Genomic DNA, 26,041 nt, shown 5'->3' on the forward strand with positions numbered 1-26,041 from the left:
ATCATTAGTCAGTTGAGTACATCTATGGCTGATTACATTTATAATCAACATAGGAGATTGAATTCAGCAATGAATGAAGTTGCATCCAACCAGTTGTAGCCCTTAAAGAAAGAGCTGATGATTTAGGTATTACTTAAAGAAAGAACTGATAATCTTAGCAGTCAGAAGAAAAAAAAATCTATCTCTATTTTAACCTCCCAGCTTCTCCTGGGGAATTCATCAAAACCTTCATCAGAGTTCCCAATTTGCAGCCTGCCCTATGGAATTTGGACTTGCCAATTCCCACCATCATGTGAGCCATTTCCTATAATAAATCCCTTAATATTTACATATCTCCCTTGCGTTCTGTTTCTCTGGAGGATGCTGACTGATGCACTGGTCACAGCCTAAGGAGAAGTGAGCCTAATGCTCACAGACCTCTCCAATTACCAATGTCTAATCAGGGAGTCCTTTGACATCTTTTTAAAATCAACTTAGTAAGTCATTTGGATGGCTTGAAGCATTCTTGAGAGTGTCCACCTTCCTGCTGAGTGATGGGAAGGCCCAAGCACTGTGGTCCTCAATGTATAAGGCATTAGTCAACCCAGAGTGGACAGCTAAAGAGGATCAGTGCTAAGTGCATCTCAGCCCCCCTCAGACCTACCGAGTCCAATTCTATTCTGGCTCTTAGAGGGCCTATCAATCTCAGAAGCCCTAAAACACCCCCTGAAGCCATTCAAGGGAAGAGGTTGAGTTTCTTATGGACTCAGAGAAGTCTTCAGGAACCAGAGAAGGCAGTGACTCCTGAGAGCCTTCCTGATGCATAGACAGGACACCAGGATGACCAGGGGACTGTCCAACTTTCTCACAGCATCTTCCAACTTGGACCTGGGCTTCTCTGAAGGCCTTTAGGACTTTTTGCATCTTGACCTACATCCCCAGGGCTAGTATACATCCAATACATTCCAAAAGAGTGTTTGCTGGGAATGAGGTTTTCCTGCACAGTCGTAGGCAATTGTTGCAGTAAAGAATTTGCAGTCGAAGCCGCCTGGAATCTTCTGACTGATGAGGTCTCTGGCCCAAGGTGCCTGAGGTACCAATTCCCACAGCTCCCACTAGGAGTGCCCCTAGGTCCTTGAGGTCAGATATAAGGAAATAATTATGTTTCCTGTTGTTCAGACCTAGACTAGAGTGCTAAATCGTGTTGCCAAACTAAATTTACGCCCACCCTGGGTTATTTGTTATGAAGTTCACGTTGAAAACAGGGCAGACTTTGCTCTCCAAAAGACACACATTTAGTTGAAGCCTGAAAACAGGATAAACGTTTCGTTTTCTTGACGAGGCTTTATTCCACCCGAACTTCCTGGGTCAGAGAAAAGCCAGGTGCTGTTCTGGTTTGATATAAGTAGTTATCACAGGCTCTTCAGAGAGTGTGTAGAATGGGTTCTTGGCTCCTGTTCTTCCTGGAATCCTGTTTCCAGCAGGCTGTCAGCAGCCCTGGCTCTGAGTCATCCTCCTGATGACCAGAAGCTGGGATCCAACATCATGCGCCTCCCCAGACAATGAGGCCAAATGTGCCAGACTCGCCTGGGCTGATAACTGGCTTATTAACAACCCCAAAATGATAGCACTTCTGATTACACCTCCCATCTCTGCCTGTTCTCTCTCTCGTGTCCTTCTAAAATTAGAGCTGATATTCTGCTAACCATGACCGTGCTTGAACTTTAGGATGGTTCAAGGAGAGTGGAAAATCACAAAGTCTCTGGACTACTATAGCCCCAAGGACAGGGGGTTTCCTGGGCCACAAAGCCTTAGACTTTACTGGCCTTTCTTCCCTTTGGAGTACAGTTAGCTATTTCTTTAAAACCTCATGCTTTATCAAATAAAGCATGAGGTTCAGATATAGGAATCTTTCATTTAGCAATAGCTTCAGGCCCTAAACTAGATATGTAAACACTTTACATCACCATGCCTCAGTTTCCCATCTGTAAAAAGGAAAAAGTGCTACTTCCTAGAACTAGCGTGAGTGCCAAATAAGATAATAGATAACAGAAATCCCTTTGTGAATAATAAAATCAGTATATAACTATGAGGTATTATTCTCATAACTATTATCCCTGCTCCCAGATTTGCTTTGTTTGAAAACCATAAATACCTCAAGTCAGTTTGTCTCATTTTAACTTCAGTGTTCAAAATATAAAATATTACAAGAGAATTTGGAAATATCCTCATGGACTTTGGAAATGAGATTGTGCTAGGATGACAGATAAGTCTAGAGCCCCATGAAAGGTGACGGAAAGAAGGCCAAAGAGCAGCCTAACAAAAAACCAGAGGGCAAGTGAAGTGCAACCTCACAGCAGATGTGGGGGTCTCCAATACCGGGGGGTCAACGAGGTCCTTCTGTGGACCAAGTGTCCACCAGGGAAAGCTGGTTGAGGTGAAGGCACAATGAAAAAGACTAGAAGTGGGTAGGCTCTCCCACAGGAAGACAGGACAGTTCAGGCAGGTAAGCGCGGGCTGCAGAATGAGGATTTGAGCACAAGGAAGAGGTAGGAGGGAGGAAGGGTGGTGTAGGAAGTAAAGGATGCATCTGAACCAAGGCTCAGACTGGGAAGCTCAGCAGCATCACAGGAGATGCAGAGGGCCTCGGCTCTGGACGCAAGCCTGGGGTTGCCGAGCAGGTGTGGTCAGGGGGGAGAGTGAGCGCTGGAGGAGAGGAAGTTAAGGCACCGAATGAGATGAAGGCACTTAGGATCCTAGAGTCGGGGCAATCCCAGGCGATGGGAATGCGGGCCTGGGTGTGGATGATGGAAATCGGGGTGTGGAGGTGACGGCCCCTAAGGGGAGGAAGTCAAGAGCCTACAGGACGGGGCTCTTCACAAGCACCCAGGTCAAGAGTGGAGTCCCCTGGGATGAAGGTGGGACTTGAAGGACAAGAAGGCGATGACACATGCAGGGGCCCGAGGCCAGTTATCACAGGCCTGACTATAAGCACTGCTCCCTGTTTTGACTTTTAGCTCTTATATTACATGACGGCATAGATGGACTCTCTTTCTCCTTTTTCCTTTACCTTAATCCTTGCTTTCTTCCTTCTGCCCACATTTGCAATATTACTGGAGACAACTAAATGCCCTTCAACAAGAGAAGAGTTAAATATATTATAGGACATTCACGCTTCGGAATACCAGGAGACAATAAAAAATGGGGCAAACAAATAAAAAATGTGGTAGGAGCTCTGTATTAACTGTTGAGTGAAGAAAGGAATTGGCAGGGTAATCACTCAAGTAAGGTTCTAATTTTATTTTAAAAAAAGGAAGAACAGAAGAGGAAAATAACCTAGTTATGTATAAAGTGTATGTGTGAGAGTGTGTGTTTTTGTGTGTCTGTGAATAGGGAATAATTCTGAAAAGATCTAAACTGACAAGTGCAGTTACCCCAGGATGCAAGTCGTGGTATAAAAGGAGAGAGGAAGAACTTTTACAACTCACATTATACATTTCAGTAATTATTCTACAACTGTTATTATGGATTACATTAGTAATTAAGGACATAATTCTAAACAATTTTATAAACAGTTCTATAAACAGTATCATCTACGTCTAGCCTTTACAAGCTCTAGTACACACTCAAGTTTTATCAACTTTGGATCTGGGCATGATATAAGCAAGCTGCAAATGTTTGTTTACTCATTGAAGGCAGGCTGTTTGGAGGAACTGGGAGCAGGGCTCATGAAAGCAATTTGCAAAATCACTCAGTAGAAACTGAAGAATGTTGTCAATGAGTTGGAAAATTGTTCTGAACAATATGTGATGAAGGTTAGTAGCTGGGCTGAGGCTGAGAAATATGAACTACCTTGTTTTCGTATGCCATTAGCTCTCCCCTGATGTCAAGTGAGAGCTGGAATTGTTAAAGTTTATGATTACCTAAGCAGGCCATTTCCCCATTCCTAAGTGAGGAATTTAAAAGCCAAACACCAATAATTGCATATAAGGAGTTGCATCTGAAACCTACACTAAAAACATTTTGCCAACGTGAATTCAGTTTAATTTAAAAATGCAGAGAGGTGAAGATTTCATAATTTTCATATTGGATTTGTTTTCATAATTCTTCACCCCAATTTCTAAAATCCTGTTAGGGTTGACACCAATGACTTCATCTTATATTAGCTTCCTGTCTAAATTTACCCCTGAGCAAATTAGCACAGACAGCCTCAGTGTTCAGCAATCTCTCAGTGTGAATGAGCTGTGCATGGAAATTCATTCTTCCTCATTACTTTCCAAAGTCAAGGGTACTTCACTCAGGCCCCTGGCCCAGTTCTCAGGGGGAACAGGCAGAAATGGTCAGTCTAGGGGTCTGTCCTCAGGACCCATAGCTTGAGCACCTCCTCACTTCCGGTTGGGCCCAGAAGGCTGGCTCAGTGCCCCGGAAGCTGCTGGAACACCCCCCACCCCCACCTCACTCCAGCCAGGTCTGCCCTTCTCCAGGCTCGGCAGCTCTCCTCTGTGAAAGCAACTACTCAATTTTCAAAAGCAAATCAAATAAAGGGCTAGTCAGAGGGCAAGTCCCATCCACACTTTGAGATGAAGAAAGAGCTGATGCTTATAAAAATCAACCAATCTGGAATTATAAGAGATTGTGAAAATCTTTGAATTTGATTTCCCCCTTTCAAAGGTGAAGAAACCAACTCCCTGAGATCCACGTGACCAGCCAGGACCAAATGGTAATCTGTTGATCAATTTATTGCTAGACAGGAAGAGATCATGTTCAGTAGCAAGATATTTCAGGGATATTTTGGTGATATTAAAAACATGACTCTGTCAAAAATGGGGTAAGCTTATATTATACAACTTATTAGATGACCAAACCATAGTACAGGTGGAAATTTCTTAGAATCTTTTTTTTTTTTTTTTTTTACCAAGGCTGAACCATTCAATTAATAATTCAACAAATAGTGATTGATATCTCTTATGTGTCAGGCACTGTGCAGGGGGAAAGGAAGGAGCAAAATAGCCATTGGAGGATTTGGAGCAGAGAAGTGATAGGATCTGACTTGTAACCGTAAAAGACCACTCTGGATGCTGTGTTGAAAAGAGATCCCAGGTCGGGGGGTGGACAAGAGTGGAAGCAGGAAGACTAGTTAGGGGGCTGGTCCAATAACAAAGAGCAGGATCGTGACTTGGGCAGTAGTGGTGGAATTAATGACATTTTGAAGGAAGAGCCAACAGGATTTACTATGCGAATATAAGACAAAGAAAGAGTCAGGCACAGTTCCAAAATATTTGGCTTCAGCTACTGAAAGAACAAAGTTGCCATTAACTGAAATAGGGAAAACCAGGAAGATAAGGACTGGGGGATCCGATCTGGAATTCAGTTTGGGACATACTGTTTGAAAAGCCTACAAGACATTCATGAGTGCTGTCATTTGGACCTAGGAATCTGGAGTAGAGAGGAAATACTAGGTTAGCTATTTTCTACTTCAATTTTGAATCAGAAGAGTTAATTATAGCTAGTGCCCATTTCTTGCTACAGTGGTTTTTTTGTTGTTGTTCTTTTTTTATGTTTATTTTTCTTCTTTTCTCCAGAGTGCTGGTAGCTATTATATCTTCTTGATTCAACCAGGACTTATTTATTAAGCACCTGGCACTATTGGAGGTCCTGGGGTTATAAAGATAATTATGGTCCTTTGTCCTGGGTCACTAAGTCTTCAGAGGAGGACAGAAAAAAATCTAAAAAACCTAAAGCACTATAAATTCTGTAAGAATATGCTCAAAGTGTTCGCGGAAACTGAGAAGCAGCCATGCTTCAATGTACTGAGAAAGTGCAGAGAGAGTGCTGAAGGAGGGGTCTTTAATGTTGAGTAAGAGTTTTACAGAGAGACAAAGACAGAGATGGGTATTGTAGGCAAAGAAAACCCAAATGCCCTGAGGCAGGAAGGAGCAGAGCCCAACCTGGGACACGACATTCCCGCTGACTGGAGCCCAGGGTGCATGCAGGGGAAGGTGGCAGTTCCTGGTTGGGACAGAGAGAGAAAATGGCGATGTGGCGTGTGGAAGGTGAGATGTGCTGGGTTGCCATGGACCTCATAAAGGAAGAGCGAACAAACACAGGCCAGAGAAGTGAAGCCACACACGGACGTGCCCTGTGTGGCCCTGCCAGGCTTTGTTGCAATGCAGTTAATCCCCTGGCGTCAGAGGAGGTGGCCCTGCTGTGAGGGTGGGACAGGTGCCCGGAGCTGGCCTCGGCTGGACATGTGCCCTTCAGGGAGTTCTCTGCAGTTCCTAAGCCCTGAGCCAGCTGCTGCGGGCACAGCAGGGAAGGATCACTGACAACCATAAAAGGACTTGTATTCCATCTGAGGGAGCAGGCCATCACTAAAAACCTTTAATTCAGAGAGTGGAGTGGCAAACTTTTCTTCAGGGGTTGCTCCTTCCCAGGGGACTTTGACAGGGACTGATATCCCAACTCAGAGAAATTCATAGCATTTGGCAGAAATACATAAATGGACCACAAGCCCATGTAGAAAATATTGGTGTGGGTGGCTCTCAAGCTTTCTACATAAAAGGCCACTTCTTTCATTTAGGACTGGATTGAGTGCTATCAATATAGTGTTTGGTCTTAGCTTTTGAGAGTCACAAAAGAAATCCTCTTCCTTGGGATATTTCAGAAATATGGAATATCTTCAAATGTTTATCAAATGTGAAAAAAGTGTCAAGATTTAAGCAAATGTCACATAAAAGTTTACCTATTAAAACTATTTTATTGTGATGCAGTGTGTATTTCCTTCTGGCACTGAAGGAAAAAGAAAAAGTAAAGTAAAAAAAAGAGGATGTCCTCCCTCATCTTTGCTCCTTGGGAGCTCTTTATCATTGACAGATTTAACACTTGTCCCTACCCATGATGTAGGTTATGTGACATGACCCATATTTTACACAAGTCACCTAGTGGCAGAGTGTAACGTGAGCATAGCAGGTCTTGAAAAGGGTTTATAGGATCATGAAAACATTGTGGTGATTTTCCACGTGGAGAAAAGCCTTCCAGGGTGACTTCGTGGTTCTGACTTTTAGGGTACAGTGGGTGAATCACTCCTTTCCTGACTGTTCATTCACACTTCCTGTCCTCAAGAGGACAGCTCAACAACTTGTTTCTCAGGTTCCAGGTTTCCAGAAATAGCCAGCTGGAATTTTGACTTATTTTGTATTGTAGCGAGGGGGTGTACAAAGAAATGAATCTACCTGTGCAAAGGCATATACATATATACACACACATATTACACACAGACAAGTACATGTGCATTCTAGGGTTTGTGCGTATTTTTTTAATACCCACCTATCAGTTAGGCTCTTCTTGTGCCCTCAGCTCTAGACAACACAGGCTCAAACGTCCTGATTCCACCATTTACAGAACATTCAATGCCCTTGGTCAGAGCGATCTGAATTCTGAGGGATTAGGTCCTCACCTAGTTAAGTTGCTCTCGCCTGCAGGCCTGCTTCAGCCTGATCATTTGTTTATCACTTCACTGCCTTGACATGTGGGACGAACTGAGCCCATGCCATGAGAAACCAGCCATGGGTTTCCACAACTTTTCAGAGCTGCTAAACCATTCACACAGGCTCTTTGGATGTGAAGCCAACTTTCCTGAAGGTTTGGAGAAGATGATGGGAACTTTATATCACAGCACACTATACAAATTACAGCTGAATAATCTTTTCCTGTCTATTTAAAAGTCCTTTAGCCTCTCCATGTTGTTGCTCATTCATCTTATTTATTTTCTTTCTCTATTGCTTCCTCCTTTCCACCGTGATTGAAAAAAAAATTCTCCAACATATCATGCAGAACCGTCAAGCCACCTCAGTCTCCCACTCTGAAACTCAGCAGCAAGGCACATTGTGGATCCAAGGTTCTGAGGGAACCCTGATGACGTCCTTGGCAGACAAAAGTCTTAGACCAGGGTTAAAAGACAAGGAGTAGATATTTCTCCTTGCTGAGATTATCACTGATTGCTCTGTTCCTCTTGGTGATTTTTCATTCTGTACTTTTTAGGCAGGTAAAAATAAATAAATGCTTTTAAGTCAGGCTATATGAAAAATAGTTTTTCAGAAAGTGCATGGAAAGGGAATTTGAAGAAGCTGAAGTTGATGCTAAGAGCAGGGGTCAGCAAACTCTTCCTATCAAGGGAAGAAATGTTTTAGGCTTTGTAAGCCTCATCGTCTCTATCAGAACACTCAACTCTGCCTTTTGGCCAGAAAGCAGCTTTAGGCAACATACACACAAATGTGCAAGGTTGTGTTCCAATAAAACTTCACGAAAATCAAACAGTTGGACTTGGCCCATGCATGGTAGTTTGCCAATCCTTGCTAAGAGCTGTTTATCTAATAGATGGGTGCAGAAGTAGACACCCTTAAAAAGGGGGCAGGTTGAAGGGACATGGGTCAACCATTGTATAGCTCCCATAATGCTCAACTGTTTCTCTTTTTAATAGCTTTCATAAAGTTTAGAAAGAAAATGATTTGGCTCCTTCAAAGAGTTAAGTAAGGGGTGACTTCAGGGGTCAATGGCAAAGTAAGGACTCGGTCCTTCTACCAAAACACTATTAAACAGACAGAACTGTCTGAAACAACTAATTTAAAACTTTATAGGCCAGAAGAACATGATACAGCACCCGAGGAAGAGCAGGAAGAAGAGGCTAAGTTTGTTAAAGAACAGTCCATTGCTCTCTCTGCGCAGAGGCTCCCGGCCTCCATGCCTCACTCTCACAGCAGGCCACCGTGGGGTCCCGTGCCTGGCTCGCTGGTGGTAACACAAAGAGATGCCAAAATCCTCTTCCCCAAGGACAGGGGTGGGCATAGCCTATTACTGATCATGGCTTTTGATAGTAAGATCAGATTGCTGGGGTCTGGCTCTCAGGGCAGCAACTGTTTCACCTGCCCTGGACAGAGGCAGAGGTCGTGGAGATTTAAAGACAGGTGCCTCCTCGGGGCTGCTGCAGACAGTTGGCTGAAGGGACACATTTGCTGGGTAGGCAAGGAAAGCTCGACTTTGGGGAGCCATTGGAGAAGCTTTTGGCACCCTTCCTGATCAACCCCATCCCCTCGGCCTGGGGCACTTCAGAGATATCTGTGTACCCCTCCATGGGTCGCTGGCCTTGTTTTGGCTGGGAAAGACTGATTTGGGAAGGTCCTCTCCAAGGTGACCATCCTCCCATGATTTGCCCTCTAGGCAAAAGCAGCTTGAGATGATGAAAGGAAAGTAAAAAGCTATAGAGGTGGACAGTTTAGGGCACAGGCTTGCCAGCTTCAAACACTCAGGAGAGGGAGTTCTGTCTCCTGGGAAACAGAAGGGACAAGTGAACTCCTGTGAGCAGGGGGGCTCCAAACAACCGCAAAGCAAAACCCAGGGGAAGACAGAGGTCCAGAAAGACAGGGGAAACCCTACACGCTGCCTTCGCCGTGAGTGACCTCCCTGATAGAGGGGCTGAAACGCAGAAGACTCTCTGTCTTGTCACCAGCTGATTACAAAGCCAAGAAAAAGACATCTCAGGGAATAAGTCTCAGAGATAACATTTTAAAATATTAAAATGTACAACGTGCAACAAAACAGTGCAAGACAAACAAAGGAAATGATGGCCCATCCAAAGGAAGAGGATAAATATTCGGAAATGTGGACATGTCCCACAAAGCTCTGAAAAAAATTGATCTTAAAAATGTTCAAGGAGATGAAGGAAAGCACAGAGAAAGGACCAAAGCATATCAGGAAAGCAATGAGTGAGCAGTATGAAAGTTTAAGTCTGAAAATAAGACAACATCCTATACAAAGGGAAAAAATACTTAGAGACTATATATCTGCTAAAGGATTAATACCCAGAATATATAATTCTTCAAATTAGCAACCAAATAGACAACTCAATTTTTTAAAAAAGGGCAAAAGACTTGAATAGACCTCTCTCCAAAGAAGATATACAAATGGCCAGAAAGCACATGAAAAGATGCTCAACATCAGAAGCCATCAGGAAATGCAAATCAAAACCACAGTGAAATACCATTTATAGCATTAGAAGAACTGCTATTAAAAAAACCCAGAAAATACAAGTGTTGGAGAGAACGTGGAGAAACAGAAACAGTCATTCATTGCTGGTGGCAACATAAAACGGTGTAGCCACTAGGGAATCAGTGTGGCAGTTCCTCAGAAAGCTAAGTATAGAATTACCATAGGCCCTGGCAATCTCACTACTAGTTATATATTCGAAAGAAATGAAAGTAGGGACTCGAACAACTCTTTGCATACAGATGTTCATAGAAGCATTTTTCACTATTAGCAAAAGATGGAAGCAACCCAAGTGTCCATTACCCAATGAATGCATAAATAAAATGTGGCATATACATACAATGGAATGGTATTCAGCCATATACAGGAATGAAGTCCTGATACATGAGACAGCATAGACGAACCTTGAAAACTTCACATTGAATGAAATAAGCCAGACACAAAAAGACTAATATTGTGTGATATCACTGATTTGAAACAATTAAAATAAGCAAACTCATAGAATCAGAATCTAGAATATAGGTTACCAGGGGATGAGGTAGGGATAGGGAATGGAAAATTAAGGCTTAAAATGCACAGGGTTCCTATTTGGAATGATGGAAACATTTTGATAATGAACGGGAGTGATGGCAGTACAGCATTGTGAATGCAATGAATGGTACTGAAACATATATCTGAATATGATTAGAAAGGGAAATGTTAAATCGTATATATAGTAACAGAATAATCTTTTTAAAAAATTCATGGAACTACACTACACAGTGAACCCTAAATAAAACCAAGGACTTTAATAGCATAATTATAAAAATGTGCTAGCATCAGTTGTAACATGTTCCACAGCCAAGCAAGGTGTTGGTGGTGAGCTAGTGTATGGGAATCCTGTATTTTAGACGTGACTGTTCTGTAAACTCACAACTTCTCTAATAAAGAAAATTTTTTTAAATTAACAAGAAAAATTAAGTGAGCTTAAAAAAGGTTAAAATGTATCTGTAATGTGAAAACAAGAGTTGTATTAGGGAGAAAAAGTCTGCTTAAGCGAGAGGCAACATGAGGGAGTGAGAAATCTGTTGATCTGGGTCTCAGAAACCCTAAGCACACTCCTGGCTTCCAGCAGGAACTTCATAATGATTCTATCATTTAACCTCTCAGGAGCTCACTGTTCCTTCTCATAAATGATGGCATTACACTAGATGAATCCAGTGTTCTTGTATTAGTCAGGGTTCTTCAGAGAAATAGAACTGACGATACATATATTAAGAAATTTATTATGAAGAATTAGCTCATGCATCTGTGGGTGTTGGAAGTCTGGACTCTACGGGGCAGGCTGTAAGCTGGAAACTCGGTTAAAGGTGATTCTGAAGTCTGACAAATCCCAGGGGAAGCAGACTGACTGAATTCGAAGCAGAAATACTTCTTTCTGATTTTTTAAAACCTCCGACTGATAGGATGAGGAGACTCCTTACATTGCTGAAGGCAATCTTCTTTGTTGATTGTCAATGTGATCAGTCATAAATGCATAAATGCAAATCCAGCTACGAAACACCCTCACAGTAGCAATCAGGCCAGTGCTTGCTTGACCAAACAATCGGACACCACAACCTGGCCAAGTTGATGTGTGAAATTAGCCATTGCACTGTTCTAGGACTCTATGAATGATCTCTCAGAACCTTATGGGAAACTTCAGATGGACACCAGGACATATCTTCCCTCTTTTTTCTCTCTTAAAATTTATTAAACATCTTGGCTGATTCCTGTATTAAATTAGGTGGTGTCCCCCACATTAACTGATTGGATGTTGTTGATAACCATCGCATCTCCCTTCTCTGGACAGGTCCACTAGAGCCCATCCCTCTGGGAGGAGAGGGTAGATGTCAGTACTGCAATCTTTTAATAAGGAGCCTGGGCCCCTTAGAAGTTAAATGACTTACTTGTGGTTATAAAAATAAATAAGAAGCAGAAATGAGAGTCAAACTCTAGGCCTACCATTTCAGATTATACCACTTAACTATATTTTATCATAACTGCATACCTTCCTTTATTCAGGAAAAAAAAAGAATGGTGAATGGTGCATGGGGCCTTTCTTCAGGGAATTAGCACAAATGGGAGAAATCAGTAGACAGTTTGCAAAGTAAATACTGGAGGTATGTACTAAAAAGGAAAACCTTTCACAAAAGTAACTTAACATCACTTCAAGGAAAGTTTCTACTTAGGCCTAATAAATGGGAACTAAGTTCATTCGAGAGAGGACTGGTTGTTGGAAAAAGTACGAAGAGAGTGAAGGGTCCAGAAGTCCATTCCGATCTGTTATATGAAAGGAACAGAGTCCTACAAGAGAGAGATGCACATTCTCCAAGAGATGCCTTTCCTGCATCGGGAAGAATTTCGCACATCTGTAGCTGAGCTTTAGAAGGAAAGGGAAAGGCCCACCTGCGACTTTCTGTAAGAGGAATAAGTCTTCTTGCATACGGTCTTCTGACTTCTCGTTGGTACCTTAATGAAGACAATAGATGACTTCAGATCTCACAGACGCGGGGTGGGAAGAGGATGCCTTGCTCACAGAGGAAGCCAACGTCATCTTTGAAGATGATTTCAGACACCCAGAGCTCAGTAATCACCTTCTGCTTTCACTTACTGACCTTTTGAGTAAAAAGAACTGGTTGTCCCTTAGCACTGGCTTTCTTTTGGGAAATGCTCTAGCTTTTCCTTTGCTTTTATGGTGTGTGTGTAAATGTCTTCGAGTTACCAAAGACCTTTTTATTGTCACTAATGAAAGCAAAAAAAAAATGTGATAACAGGATGTGGACAGCATTGTGCCCAGGAAATTGCCTTCCTGACTAAAGCCAGACAATTAATAGTAAACAGGGAAGCCCCTGCCTCTGTCAGCTGGTGTGCTTTCTGGAACATCCTGACAAGGCAGTCACTGGTCAGTCAGAAGAAAAATGGGTGATGAACAAAGTGAGTTCCTGAGGACAGAAGATGGATAAAATCAGCAAGAGGACAGTTATTTTCATCAGCCAATATTTTCAATTTATGACATGTGGCTGATTGTTTCGATGGCAAGGTCAGCAACCTAATCGGTCCTGAAACTGATAGAGCTGACTCTCTTTGCTGTCTCACCTGTTTTTTGACCGTCTTTTTCCAAGAAGCATCTGAGAACTATTCATCAACAGCTTGGGTTATTTTATGGTCTGAAATCTCTGCTGTGTCAACATAAAAGATGGCTGCTTTTAGGGACTGAGAGATTTTAGTGGAGCATGTCTGCCTCTCAAGTTATGATGAACTTTTGGAAATGAAAACTAGTCTATATTTTCAGATCTTGGGTTCTGAGAACCCCAAATCATCATTGTACTTTGGTAATCCTTTTAGGGTAAGAATTGAGCAGGCAAGAAGATCCACAAACCCACAAGGCCAGTCAGGAGATGCATTTATATTATGTTATATATATAACACACATTAAGCGTGTTATAACTGAGGCTTTTAAAATTGGAAGAAAATGAACAACTAGCCACGTCCAGACAGACATATCACAAGTGTGGAGATATGGAACGTAATAGTCAGATAATCCTCCGTCCAGGAACCCCGCTTCTCCACGGAGATGTGAAAAGTCGTGTTTGGCAAACAGAAAGAGGCAAAGTGAGCTTGCCAGGATGAAAGGGTGCTGTCAAGAGCCGTGGACGCCCTGTAGTGGTTGTTGAGGAGGAAACTGAACAGGGAAATTCATTTAATGCTGTCTTGGGGGGGACTGACTTTCTAGAGTTTTCCCAACTCTTTTTTTTGGCATGGGCAGGCACCGGAAATTGAACCTGGTTCTCCAGTCTCTGGCATGGCTGGCAAGAACTGTACCACTGAGCCACCATCGCACCACCCTCTTTGCCTCCTCTTTAATCCCTAACACCTCTGTCTTGACAGGTCCCCGTGAAGCTTTCCTATCTGCAATGACACCTGGGGGCCATGTGCTCACCTTCCTTGCACATTTGTTCTTTTACTCTCTCTTTGAGAGTGCAGCTGTAGTACAAAACCAGCTCCGATTCCATGACCCCCCCCCCCAAAACTTCCATTTTATCAGATTTCTCAGTGTCAGTTTTACAACAGGGTTCATCTGAGGAGAGGAATGAACCAAAATTCCCTCATAAGGATTTCTTCCATGGTGCTGATCTCCATGGCCTTAAAAAAGGCAGCAGAAGATAAAGGTGATAATAAAAGCCACGCAGTGGAGCACATCCAGGGAAAAGGGAGCTTCTAGCTTTACTGATTGCTTTGTGTTGACTAAACACTACCACTTATGTGCTGGACCCTTTCTGAAGAAAGGATGGCTTGGTTATCAAGAAGCTGTGCTCAATATTTGAAGGATCATTCTGAAAAAGGGTGCTGAATCTTTTTCTGGTTACACCAAAGGGAAGACTAGAACTCTGAAATTATAGGAAAAAAATATTTTAACTCAACATATTAAAAGAGTTAACTTTAAGCCCTCCAGGTAGTGAATTTCCCAACCTAAAAATGTTGAAGCAAAATGGAAGTCTGGATTGTATTGGCTAGGGAAGTCTAAACCAAAGTAGCAAATACACCCCAAAGATTCAGTGACTTAAACAACAAGAAGTTCAGGACAGTGGGGAGCTCTCCCTCCATTATCCCCCCACCTACAGTCATTCAGGGACCCCAGCACATGACTAGTCTGGTGTCCAGGGTTTCCCTGGCACCACCATCCCATTCCCTGGAAAGGGGAATGAGCAGGAATAACCACACAGGGGAGGTTTCATGAGCTAAGTGTGGAAATGGCACAACCCCCCAACTCCCACTGCATTGACTAGAACTCACTTGAGGGCCATTCCTAACTGCAAGGGTATCTGGGAAATATGATCTCCCCAACCTGCCATGGGCTTGCTGGGAACTTCTAATTCAGTGACCACAGGGAGGAGTGGATAACGGTGGGTATCCCTGCCAGTGTGATATGAAAGTACTGCACTTAGAGTCAGGCCATCAAAGTTTGAATCATGGCTCAGCAATTCAAGAGCTATGCAACCTTGAAGGAAATCATTGAACATCTCTAAAATTGCATTAACTCATCTGGAAAATGAGAGAAGAAATTGTCTATCATCTTCATGTAAAAATTAAACAAAAAAAAACAATGTATTTGAGAGCAGTGGCATTATCAGGCCAACTCTCTGTTGCTGTTTTAATTTGAATCTTAAGTGGAGGTATATGTAAAGGCTAAGCATCAACAAGATACACATGAAGGCAAAGATAGATGAAGCAGATTTAAAATGGACCATGAGAATTTTAAATTAGAAGTTAAATGGAACCACTGAAACCCACCATTCAGAAATTAGAGTGCATGGGTGGACCCACGGATAGGCTGTTGAAAGAGACAATAGATATTCTATGTTTAGATGATCATAAAAGCAGATGTGGGGTGGGCCACGGTGGCTCAGCAGGCAGAATTCTCCCCTGCCATGCCGATGTGATTCTTATTTATCTAGAAGAGGATTTGGAAAAACTTTAAGACTAAGGAAGAGGAAGGCCCCACATGATCAGGTCTCCAAGTACTTTCAAGTCCTGTTTCTCTTTTTCTGGCATTAGCCTGTACACGCATCACCAAATGTAAGGCACAACTGAGCCTAATTTTAAGATTGCTTTCAATTATTTATCTTTTTTTATTCTATTATAGAATAGAAAGAATAATATCAATTTATCTTTTCATACCATGAGGATCTTAGAGTTAAGAATTACTTTATGTTTCTCTTTTTCAAAGCTTGCAAGGAGATTCTATTCAGCAGAAAAGACTAGAGTAGTTGCTCATGCCACAGCCGTAATTAACAGTTAAGTCTAGAATTTAGGACTTTGGAGAAAATGCTGCATTCTAACCCTTGGGTTTATTATTATTGGATGATTTTGTGCAAGTGATTTAACATGTCAAAGTCACATTTTCTTCAATGGTAAAAAAATGAAACCATCTCAAAGAACAAAGAAAACTTTCAAGAAAGTGAAAAGACAACCCATAGAATGAGAGAAAATGTAAATCATTTATCTGATAAGGGTATGGTACCCAGAAGATACAAAGAACTCCATAACTTAAAAAAAACAAACAAATCAATTTTAAAAACAGGCAAAGGATTTGAAAAGGCATTTCTCCAAAGAAGATATACAAATAGTCAATAAGCACAAGAAAAGAAGTTCAAAACCATTAATCATTAGGGAAATGCAAATCAAAACCACAATGGATACCACTTCACACTCATCAGGTCAGCTATAACAAAAAAGAAAGACAACAACAAGTGCTGACCAGGTTGTGGAGAAATTGAAACCCTCCTACGCTGCTGGCAGAAATGCAAAATGGTGCAGATGCTATAGAAAACTGTTAGGCAGGTCCTCAAAAAGATAAATATCTTTCTGTAAACATACAACTGTTGTAATAAAAAATAGAATAAAATGGTTATATGTGACACACACAAGTTAATCATGGAGCTACTCTATGACCCAGGAATTCCACTTTTAGGTATGCACCCAAGATAAATGAAAACATATGTCCACACAGAAACTTGTACACAAATATTCACAGCAGTACTATTCCCAATAGTCAAAAGTGGAAATACTCAAATGTCCATCAACTGATGAATGGACAAACAAAATGTGATATACACATACCATGGAATATTATTCAGCCACAAAAAGGAATGAAGTACTGGCACATGTAACAACATGGATGAACCCTGAAAATTTTATGTTAAGTAAAAGAAGCCAGACACAAAATGCCACTTATTACATGATTTTACTCATTAAAATGTCCCAGGAAGGCAAATCCAGAGACATACATTTGATTAGTGCCTGCCAAGGGTTGAGGAAATGGAGGAATAGGGAGTGATTACTAATGGGTAACAGATTTATTTTTATGGCAATGAAAATGTTCTGTAATTAGATAGTGGTGATGGTCAAACAATTTTGAGTATGCTAAAAGGCACTGAATTGTACATTTTTAAAGAATGGCTTTTATGGTATGTGAATTATATTTCAAAATAAACAAAACTATCCATCAAAAATAGTACCTACCTGCCTATTGGGAGGTTGCTAAGAGCACCACAGCCATTAAGACTGTACGTCATAAAACACTACCCATATCCCTCTTTCTCCATAATAACAGTTCATGGTTGAGACATGGCTGCCAAGCCAGGGACTACATTTTCCAAGTTCTGTTGCACAAATTACTTAGCCATGAGATAAGGGCTCATCAATGAATGAAACAATGTGTCAGTCCCAAGAATGGAGTGTAAAGCATTGCAGGCATCCTCCTCTATAACCTTCTCCCCTCCCTACACCCAGAATGTCAGTGCCTAGAGTGAACTTGGAGCTACACAATGCACATGGCAGAGACGTGGTTAGCCCGGGTGCCTGAGTGACATCACAGAGCAATCAATCCAAAACACTTACCTAGGAACAATTTCAAGAGAAACACCCTTCTATATTCTTACACCACTTTATTTTGGTGACTCTGTTACAGGACCCGGTGTTACTCTATCTAATGCAGAAATTGGTTCATGAAATGGGTGCTGCCATAATAAAAATCTACCATGAGTGGTGAGAAAATAGATATTACAGGCTGGAAACCTGGAGACATTTGTTCACCATGCAAACATTTGTCTGCAGTAACATGGAAGACAGATAATATACCTTCTGAGTCAGCAGCATTAGGGAAAGTACTTGAATAGAGCTGAGAGTTTGAGTGAGCTGTTTGCTCCTTGCTGTTCTGAACAAGGCTTTGCAAGTAAAAGAATAACTCACTAAGTAATTGCTTGATTTGCAAGTAGACATGAAAGGGAATAGAGAGCACAGAAATGTATAGTTTTACATTTGTTCATTCATTCAAGAAATATATTCTAGGCACTTGGAATAAATCAGAGAACAAAACGCACAGAGTTTATATTCCAGGTGAGAAGATACAAAGCAAACAATAAATACAATAAATGAGCAAATTATGTATTTTTGAAATGAATATGTGCTGATAAAACCAAATAGTAGAATATAGTAAGAGGATCAGAGCAGGGGACAATTTGATATTTTAATAATATGATCCAGAAAACCATTACTGAGAATACTGAGAAAGCAATGCTTAGCAAAGACATAATGGCGAGGGAATTACAGATAGAGATGTCTAGGGAAAGCCGATCCCAGAGAGAGGGATCAGCAGGACAGGGCCCCTGAGATGCGGATGTGCCTGGCATTTTCAAGGAACAGCAAGGAGGCCAGTTTAGCTGGAGCTGACTTTTAGAGAGGGGAGTTAGCAAGTGAGAGATGAGTCAGAGAGGGAACCAGCAGACTTAGGTGTGAACTTGCAAGATGGTAAGCAGAGAAGCGTCACTTCAAAAGGCTCACTCTTGCTGTAGGGGGAAATATAGAAACAGATAAGTCAGGCGGTTCTTCCAGTAATCCAGACCAGAGGCGACAATTGCTCAGAGGAGGGTAGTAGCACTGGAGGTGGAAAGAAGCGATGGCGCTGATGAGCTTCTAAAGAGAAAGCCAAGCAGATTTGCTGAAAGATTAGCAAAGTTGGATTGTAAAAGAAAGAGAAGTATAAATGACCCCAAAGTTATTGAAAGAATAAACTGAAATGTTGCAAATAGAGTGTTCACAAAAAGACCAAAGCCAAATGGGGATCAAATTATCTGCTTATTAAATAAATTTTTTTAAAAAAGAAGGCATTTTTGTAAATTGTGTCAGAAAGCTCAGTTGGGTGTAAGGCCAACCTGGGGCTTCCCAGTTCCCATGACTATGACAGCTCCTAGCAGTGAATTCCACTGGCTCCAGAACCTGGAGAGGTTGAGCTTTCTTCTGCTTTCCTACTCCCAGGCTCACCAAAAGGAGATTTTATGAACATCAGGAGTACAAGTGGCCCATGAGAGCAGGAAGGGAGAGGTTCAGGGCCCGCAGACCTTTCAGTGCCAGCCCCCCACCCTCTGCTCCACGTGGTCAATGGCTGTGGTGCTCTCAGGAGCCTCCCAGTGGACAGCCCTCCTCCCCTGGGGAAGATGAGAATAAGTTGGTGTGCCAGTTTGAAACTGTCATGTACCCCAGAAAAGCCACGTCCTTTAATCCTCATTCAATATTACTGGATGGGATCTTTTGATTACGTGGTTTTCATGAAGACGTGACCCACCCAATTGTGGGTGGTACCCTTAGATTAGATAGTTTCCATGGAGATATGTCTCCACCCATTCAAGGTGGGGTTGTTTACTGGAACCCTCTAAGAGGGAACCATTTTGGAAAAAGCTTGAGTGCCTCCAGAGCCCACACAGCCAGAGACCTTTGGAGGTGCAGAAGGAAAACACCTCCGGAGGAAACCTTATGAAATGAGGAGAAGAAGCTAGCAGATGTCAGTGTGAGCCTTCCCAGCTGAGAGAAACCCCGAACTTCATTGGCCCTTTCTTTGGACTTAAGGTATCGTTCTCTGGATGGCTTAATTTGGACACTTTCACAACCTTAGAACTATAAACTTGCAACTTAATAAATTCCCTTTTTGCAAGCCTTTCTGTTTCTGGTATATTGCATTCTGGCAGTTTGCAAACTAAAATAATTGGGGAAAGGGACTAGAAGTTATTCTCCGGAAACATGAAGAGTGAGGGATAAGTCCCCCCACCCCCATAGCTGTCAGGATCATTAAATTGTCCAAATAGAAACATCTTTAATTTTAAAACAGAGTAAGTCTTCAGTGCATGTCTTTAAAGTCTCATTTTAGAGCGTATTATATAACAAGAATTAGATCATGCTAAATGCTTAATACGTTCTTCCTTGCTTAGCAATGTTTTTCTCTGGGAGGCTGCATAATGTTATGGCAACAGCCAGATTTAAGATGAATTCTAATCTTGACCTTTCCCTGTGCCAGCTGTGTAGCTTTAGGTAAGTTACTTAACTGCTTTAACCTTCAATTTCCTGACCATAAGAGGAACGGTGATACTGGATAAATGAGAGAGCATACGAAAGATAAATGTCAGAGTGTCCACCTCATTGTGTGTACCCCAAAAAAGGTTAATTCCTCCTTAGAACAGGGGGTACAGTAGGAATGTAGAATGCCAACTTTGTACAATACCTGAAGAGGTGCTTTCCTTGCTGTCCCCCTTGCTCTTATATACGAAATGTATTTGCCAGAGTTGAAAGGGAAAACTTCGCTTTCTATCCAAATACCCTGGGCCACATTTGGGCTTCTTCTGAACGCTCTCTGGCCCCAAGCACCACACCTCTGACGAAGAACTGTGGGACTCCAGGTCAATGACGCCAAAAATCATCTCACCCCAGAAACTATTCTCGCGATGTCTTCAGTTCCACCTCAAAGTCTCCTGCTTCCTAGTAGGTCAATTAAAGCCCGGGTAAAAATAAAACCTCCACTGAGGCTTGTTCTTGAAAGCCGACTTGCTAGAAGGCAACACTTCTCAATGATTTTACAGTGTGATATTTTTATTGATGATATTTCAGTTGAACACTGTCAATTATAGATTTTTCTAACACCCTAGTCCTGGCTAGAGCCCTTCCTAATTTTGAGAGGCGCTGGGAAGAATCATGATAACGGGATTTCTAAAGCTTTGATAAATGGCATTCACGGAATTCATAGAATTTCAATGATGAATTTGGCTTCTCTTCCATGCTGTAAACGCATCTACATTTCGGATTTTATATAAAAGGAAACTTGAAGAATTTCAAGGTGAAGCAACCACCAGCAGCAGCAGGAATGGCCTCAGCAGCAGACTATTTATAAAATAAAATAAGTCTTTACTGTTCAAAGGAAAGAATTGCCAGTTGCTATACATAGTATTTTTAAGTGGCACAAACATATTATTGGATATGGGTAATTTACTGCATCACATCATTCTTGAGCATTTCCTTACAGTGATTTATACCTTTGGGTCATGTCGTATGGCAGAAAAAGTGAACTTTGGAGTTAAATGTTCCTGGTTTCATTCTCAGGTAAGCTGGAATGTTGAGCTTGAGCAACAGAACCTCAGTTTTCTCAAATGTAAAATAGAGATAACTCATAGGATTGTTCTATGGACTGAACAAGAATAACTTTAGAAAACATCTACAATTGGGACTGGTGTCTAATAGATAGTCAGTAAATGGTAGCTATTATTTATATGAACATTCACCATAATTCTTTTGATCCTATCTTTGAAGGTCATTTCAAGGAGAATGTTATGTGAAACCTGAGTCAAATAAAATACATCCTAGAGAGAAACAGTCATAGCTAGTGGAAAGTAAAGCAGAAGAAAATGGAATAGCATTTTTTTAAACCACAGGTCATTTTTTCGATGTTTATTATGTAGCAGACAATTTATTAAGACATTTTTATAAGGGCTTTCTCATTCAACACTCACAATAACCTTTTTTTTCTTCATTTTAAAAAACTGAAGTATAATTCACATACCATAAAATTCACCATGTTAAAGTGACAATTCAGTGGCTTTTAGGATATTCATGAGATTGAGTAACCATCACCACTATCTATGGCCAGAGCATTTTAATTGCAACAAAAAGAAGCCTTGTAATCATAAAGCAGTGGATCCCCAGCTCCACCTTTCCCCAGTCCTTGGCAACCACTAATCCTGTCCCTATAGATTTGCCTATACTGGATCGTTAATATAAATGGGATTACAATATGTGGTCTTTTGTGACTGTCTCCTTTCACTTAGCATAAGGCTTTCAAGTTTCATCCATGCTGTTGTCAGTATTTCATTGCTTTTTATAGACAAATAATATTCCATTGTATAGATGGATCACATTTTATTTTCCCATTAATCAGCTAATGGCACAATAACATTTCACAGTTAAAGATATTGAGACTTAGAAAGTTTAAAAAAATTTTCCAGAGAGCACACAATTAATAAGTGCCAGGGCAAGGATTTGAACCGAGGCAATTTTTTTTAATCCAAAATTCATGTTCTTAATAATTTCACTTACTGTATCCAAGTTAAAAAATAATTAGTATATAATAAGAAATAAAAGAAATACCTGGCCTTTTGCCAATTTTTGTATTGGGTTGATTATGTCCTTATTAATGGTTTGTGGGTATTCATAATATAAATATAATATAATTTTGATACTAATCTTTTGTTCGTGGTGTACACTGTAAATATTTTCTTCCAGTTTGTAACTTGTCCGTTCATTTTCTTAAAGGCATCTTTTGATGTATAAAACTCAATTTGAATATGATCAAATTTATTACTACCTTATAGCCATAGTTTTCTATGTCTTGTTTAAGAAATTGTCCCCTACTAGTACTCTAAGTTCTAAAATACATTCATCATATTTTATTCATTATTTATATTCATTATTTACATTTAGGGCTGTAATCTATCTGAAGTTGATTTTTGCACATGAAATGTGTAAAGATTTTAATTTCCTCTTTTTCCACACATCATTCCATGTATTTTATAGAAGAGACAACACATATGGCCAATAAATATTTGAAATGACATTCAACTTCATTAGCGATGAAGGAAATATAAATCAATAGTACAATGAGTTTCCAAATTATGCTCTTTGAAGTAGCAAAAGTTTAGGACGTTTGACAAAATGAAGTATTTAGGAGAATGTTTTCCACAGGATCCCTTAAATATTGGTGGTAGCAGAGAAAACTGTTAGAACTACTCGAAAGTCAGTCTGATATTTTCAAGTTGAACAGTCACACCCTCTACGAGCAGCAATTCCACAGAAGAGACAAACATAGCACCGTTGTTCATAATAAAAACCATGGAAACAAGCCACGAACCCATATCAGGAAACTGGTGAATAAATGGTGATATGTCCACACACTTTCGTATCATACAGTAGTCAAAACAAATGAACTGCAGTGACACATAATAAAATGAATGAATCTTAGCAGTATAATATTAAGCAGGAAAAAAAAAAGAAAGCCCTAGAGGATAACATACAGTTTAACACTCATCCTTGTAAACAATTCTACTTTTCTGGGATCCTTATAGATCAAATAAAACTCTTAAAAAAGGAAAGAAAGGGAATGATGAACACAGACTCAGGCTGGAGGTTACCCTGGGTATTAGGCAGGGCGAGGGCAAAGAGGTGTGGTGGGGAAGGACCAAAAAGGTATAAGTAAGTTACCATCTTGGTTCTAGTTTATCTACTGGGCAGTAGATGAACGAGTGCTGAGAACATTTTTTAAGAGCAAGCCACAGACGTAGCAAGTAAAAGACTTAGAGGAAGCAACATAAAGAGTGTCAGGAGCCATAAATATGATTAATTCTGAACATTCGAGGCCCACTGCAAAATAAAAATTAAAAAACAAAGAAATCCTCCCTCAGTGCTGGGCGGCTCCGCCTCCCCCGGCTCCGCCCCCGCCCCGCCTCCCCACCTCCAGGCCCCGCCCCTGCCCCGCCTTCCTCTCCATGCCCCGCCCCTTCCCCGCCCACCCCAGGCCTGAAGTTCCGGTTCCCGTGCCTGCTTGGTGTCCTCCCTTACTGAGTGCAGCTGGGAGACGCCTGAGCTGCCTTGGTGAAGGCCGCCGAGCAATGTGTGCGAGTCTTTGACGTTATGATGTCCATCTAGCGGCAAAGAAAAGGAATAAAAGCCCAACAACTGTCTAAAGATTATTCAGCACAAGAAGAAAAGGTAAAGTTGGAAAATAAATTGCCGTCTGTTTATACCGATCGAAGATTCTGGAAGAGTCTGTCACTTGCGATTGGGGGAGCCTTGCCCTTGGAGTGGACTGCTTCTGTCTGTCAGCCTTGCCACGTTACGTGCCAGTGATTTATGGTTTTCTGATGTTAAGGAAGTGGGGAGAGAAATCACATTAAACGAATGTGGACTGCATTACTCCTACTACACGCAAATGCTGCAGGCTCCAACCCTCAAGCAAGGTTTACAGGGTTTAATAGATAATAAAACCGAATCTCTGAGGACAATTAACCTCCTTGAATGAGTGAATATTTACCAAGAGGTTTTTCTCCGTGTTTTATATAGAGCTCTTCTATATATAAAGAAATATTTAGAGCCAGCATCTTTTTACATTTACACCTTATTTGGACCCAGGCAATCTGTGCCACAGCTCTAGTTGGCTCCTTAGTGGTGCGTGGCTTTCAGGACTGTTAGCAGCTTTCTGGTATGTCACAAACAGAATAGACACCACAGGAGTTGAGTTGACCATTCCGTTGAGGGAGAATTGGGCCCTGCCATCTGTGCAGTTTAGATAGCAGCAATCACATATTTCCTGAGACCAAATGTACAGCCTCTTTCTGAAAGGCTGATACCTCTTTTCATTTTCATATCATCTTTTCTCTTTAGCCTGACATGGCAATTTAATCAATTTATGATGCAGATGTAAGCGTTAGGACCGCTCATACTGGATTCCTTGGATATGCTTCTGGCAGTGAAGGCAACATGACTGTCTGGTATGCAGATAACAGGTTTTCTCCTGGTCTGTACTCTTCAGATATTTAAGTCCATGATGCTTGGATCATTGCTTATCAGTTTTAACCTTTCCCTATTCATTGCAAGAAAATTTCAGAAAAATTTGAAAACTAGAAGCTCTTTTACTAGGCCTGGGAAACTTTTGCTGCATCTATTCATGGTTTTATGTTTGGCACTTCTTCTCAACAACATTATCCAGAAAATTCTTAACCTGAAGTCAGACGAATACATATTTAAATATTTGAAGGCAGAATTTGGATTTGGAGCAACAAGGGCTTTTGATACAAATCTGTGTCTGTGCGAAGAAGCATTTGGCCTCCTGCCTTTTAATACATTTGAAAGGCTTTCAGATACTTTTGCTTTTTTATGCTTATGTATTTGTTCTGTCCACCACATTGATTGTAACTATGACCATTGCCCTTCGTAATCTCAGTGATTCTGCAAATCAGCAGTCCATGGGTGAATTGGGAAAATGCACAATTGAAACCTGAAACTGCCTATAATTTAATACATACTATTCTGTTTGGATTCTTGGCATTGAGTACAGTGAGAATGTAGTACCTCCGGACAGCACACGTGTATGTGTTTGCATCGTTTGGCTCATGCAGCCATGAAATTTGGGAGTTATATAGGAAGCTAGTCTATCTTTACAACCCAGAAAGGATATGTATAATGCCATACTCAATACTGAGATTAATACTGCTATACCTTTGCTATAAATTCTGGCTGGGAATGATGGGTGACTTCTTGGAGTTGAGAGAATTCTATAATCCAGATACAGTGGAGCTGATGAGCTGGATTAGCACTAACACCCCAAGGAAGGGAGTGTTTGTGGGCAGCCTGCCCCTGCTGGCCCAGTCAGTTTGTGCACAGGAAAAATCTTCACCAACCACCCGTACTCCATAGACAAAAGCCTGAGGGAGTGGCCCAGAGCGCTTATCACGTATATGCAGAGGGCCCCATGGGCAGTGCCTGCCGCCCTAAGATCCTTTGATATTGGCTGTGTAATGTGGGAGGGCAGCATGTCCTGCAGCTTCCAGCTGCCAGCTGAGGGACCTGTGGACCTGGCTAATGCACACAATGGATGGCCCAGGAGAGAATTATCATGATTTGAAACCTGCAGGCCATTCTCGCTTCTGTGGAGAGAGAAAAAGAAATCCAGGGCACACTGTACTGGAATGCTTCAGCACAAAACATTCCATGTTTCCAAGCTGTCCAGAAACAGGGAACCAGGCTTTCTGTCCCACCTCTATTTTTGATACAGTGAAAGTCTATCTCCCACCTCTATTTTTGATACATTGAAAATCTATCATGGTGAAGCTCAACTGACAAAATTTCCTGTGTAGTTAGGCAGCCTGTCCCTTAAAGCTGGGATATGAGGAAGTTCTACAGATGTTTACACTAGCATTACCATCCCTGAAAGTCTCTTCTGCAAGCTTGTCTTTTTTGTCTCTTTATCTTTTTCATTGATATTCTTTAGCATCAGTGTTCAACAACTTTCTAAGATTTTGTTGTTGAGAACAGTATGGGTGCCAGGGTGACCTGAACAGTTACATGTCATGTAGGAAACTGAGAGCCTCTATAGGATTTGAAAGACCTTTAATTTCCAGTTGGCTTA

At 41.3% G+C, this 26,041-nt stretch overlaps 1 pseudogene; it reads left to right on the forward strand.

Moving 5' to 3' along the window:
* Positions 1-23,547: 23,547 nt before the first annotated feature.
* On the forward strand, positions 23,548-25,697 carry LOC143682905 (protein C-mannosyl-transferase DPY19L3 pseudogene; annotated as a pseudogene).
* The last annotated feature ends 344 nt before the right edge of the window (positions 25,698-26,041 follow it).

This window comes from Tamandua tetradactyla, chromosome 5, assembly GCF_023851605.1.
Source record: "Tamandua tetradactyla isolate mTamTet1 chromosome 5, mTamTet1.pri, whole genome shotgun sequence".
Classification (NCBI taxonomy): domain Eukaryota; kingdom Metazoa; phylum Chordata; class Mammalia; order Pilosa; family Myrmecophagidae; genus Tamandua; species Tamandua tetradactyla.